Raw genomic sequence first — 2,867 nt, forward strand, 5'->3', positions numbered from 1 at the left:
GTTTAATTGCTATTTGTATTAGACCAAAATGAATATAATTAAAGTTTTTTCTTTTATAGTTTTCTAAAGCCATAGAAGAAAGTAGTTTAATTTCTTCAAATTCATTTTGTAATGATAAAGTTTGTTCATGTTCTTTGATTGAATATGCAGTTTTAAAATCAAAAGCTCCTATTTGATATATATTTTGCGGATTAACATGCGGTAGTTGATCTTTTGATATTTCTTGATTAAAAGTTATAATTTTTGACATAATTTCTCTTGAATTAATTGTTTTTTGAGATGTAGAAGATGATGCATGCTTAGACTTAAAAAACTTCCTAACCTTAGATGCCGTGTTTAAAGTATCCTTAATCTGATGCTAAAAATGCAAACTAACCGATCTTATCGATGGCGTCTGACGCATGGGCTTACCAACGGACTCACTGCCTCCTGGTCTTACAGTCTGGAACACCTATGCTATCAATGTTTTTGACAAGGTACTGGTAGCTTGGTTTCTAACACTAGGCTTAAGTATAGATTAAACAAGTATCTTTTGGCTTGGATGTTTTAAGATAAAACATATATCATACTATAAGTGAAAATCTTTTGGCTCTGAGCAGCGGGATGAGATGAGTCCATGAGTTTGTATAGCGCGTCAGAAGCAAATTTGAGCTGAGCCCCGACGAAACCTCCCGTGAGTAATGACAGGTAAAGAACAAGTGGTCCCTAGTTTCCATGGTATGATTGCAAAAGATGCACTGTGTTTGAGCCCCAACATTCCATCTCTGCATTCGGTCTCCTGTTGAAAGGTGGTTTTTAAGAGCAAGCCAAACGAGGAACAAGTATTTAGGTGTAGCATGCTTAAACCAAACTCCCCGACTCCAAGTGTTCTTTGTTCTTTGTTGTCTAATTGCCTCCCAAGTATCCGTTGTGTTAAAACTGGTCCGATAGCAGTCGCCCTTACCCTTCCAGAGCACAATGTCATCCCCTGTCCCCAGTCCTTGTGTACGCAGCCAATCAATTAGCTGCTCCACCTGGTTGAACCACGCATTGCGATGGTGTCGTCGACGGTGAGTCATGACAACCTCCGCAACAGTTGTGTAGAGACCAATACCCATGTCAATGCAACCTCGTTGTCCTGCAGTGACTATTAGGCAGCCTAGAGAAGACCAGTTGTCATGCCAAAAAGAAACTTGTGAACCCTCATGCACCTCGTAGGAAACGAAATCATAAGCAAGTTGACGGTATTTTAGGATCTTCTTCCACATCCAAGATCCTAAAGTAGTAGTCTCCTTAACCGACCAGAATGATCCTTTATTTATCAAGTAGATTCGCAACCATTGAGCCCAGAGGGACTTTGTCGAGAGCAGTCTCCAAATAAGCTTTAGACAGCTTACTTTGTTGGCTTCCTTCAATGATCGCAGACCTAAACCCCCTTCGTCCTTTGGAGTACAAACCTCACACCATGCAACTTTGGCCTTTTTTGTGTTCAAACTTGGTCCTGACCACAAAAATGCAGAACAGAGACTATCTATTTCATCTATTTCATGAATACACGAACTGGGCAGCCTGAATGCAGACATCCAAAAATTAGTCAAGCTATGAATAACAGAGGCGATAAGTTGTAGTCGTCCCGCAAACGAAAGGTGCCGTGCTGTCCAACTGCTTATGCGTTCCTTAACACGTTCTATTAGAGGTTTGTAATCTGAAGTTGTCATCCGCTTGGTGAGAAGAGGTAGACCGAGGTATCGTACAGGTAAACTGCCTGATGCAAAGGGGAAAGAGTGAAGGATATCCTCTTTGTCTGTGTCAGTAACACCTGCCATATACAAAGTAGATTTCTCCAAACTAATCTGAAGCCAGATACCGCTGCAAAGTGTTCAAAAATCTGCAATGTACCCTCAATTGAACTCTTAGTGCCATTTGTAAATACTAACAAATCATCAGCAAAACACAAGTGTGTTAGCTGCAGTTTTTGACAACGGGGATGATAGCCTATGCGTTGCTCCAGAGCCGCCTTATCCAACAAATGGGATAGAACATGCATACAAATGACGAATAGATAGGGAGACAGAGAGCAGCCTTGCCTCAGTCCTCTCGCACTACGGAATAGACCAGCCAGTTCTCCATTGACTTGCACTGAGAAAGAAGCTGTGGTGACACAGAGCTCAATCCATTTGATAAACTGCAGAGGAAAGCCTAACACAGAAAGCGTGGAGAGCAAGTAAGGCCATTGAACTGAATCAAACGCCTTTGATATGTCGATCTTTAAAGCACATCTGGGAGTGATAGTGATGTGATCGCAGGACGCGACCTCAGCCAAGAAGACCAAGATACGCCGGACGCGACCGAGACGCCTGACCAAGACGCGGCCAAGGCTCCAGCGATCCTTCCCGGAGCCACCACACGTTCCAAGAGCTCAGCAAAGGCGGCCAAACAGCGGCTCAACCTATTTGTCCGAACCTACGTCCAACACCAGCCACCCCACAAAGACTCCGAAGGCTCAGTCCGCTTAGTCTTCACTCTTACCCAAGAGTGAAGACGGTCAAGTCGTTAAGCGAGGAAGTGTACTCTTTTTCCTCACTCCGGGTTTGTCCCAATGGGTTTACCGGAGAAGGTTTTAACGAGGCATGGAGCTAAACGCAAAACGCCTAAAGGCTAAGTTGCTTCACGCGCAAGGCCAATGCGGTTATCTCTTTTTCCCTCTTACTTTTGGTTTAATTTTGAACTTGAGAATATTCTCTTTTGATCCTATGTTTGTGAACGTTGGAGAGTGTTTGTGGCTAAGCGTGTTAGTCAAAAGGTGGCGATGTGTTCTCTTTGTAAAGGGGACACGTCAAAAGGACGATGTGCGGATCAAGATGAATCCGCGTGTCCTTAAGCTCCTA

This window comes from Camelina sativa, chromosome 2 (genome assembly GCF_000633955.1).
Source record: "Camelina sativa cultivar DH55 chromosome 2, Cs, whole genome shotgun sequence".
In the NCBI taxonomy this organism is placed as follows: domain Eukaryota; kingdom Viridiplantae; phylum Streptophyta; class Magnoliopsida; order Brassicales; family Brassicaceae; genus Camelina; species Camelina sativa.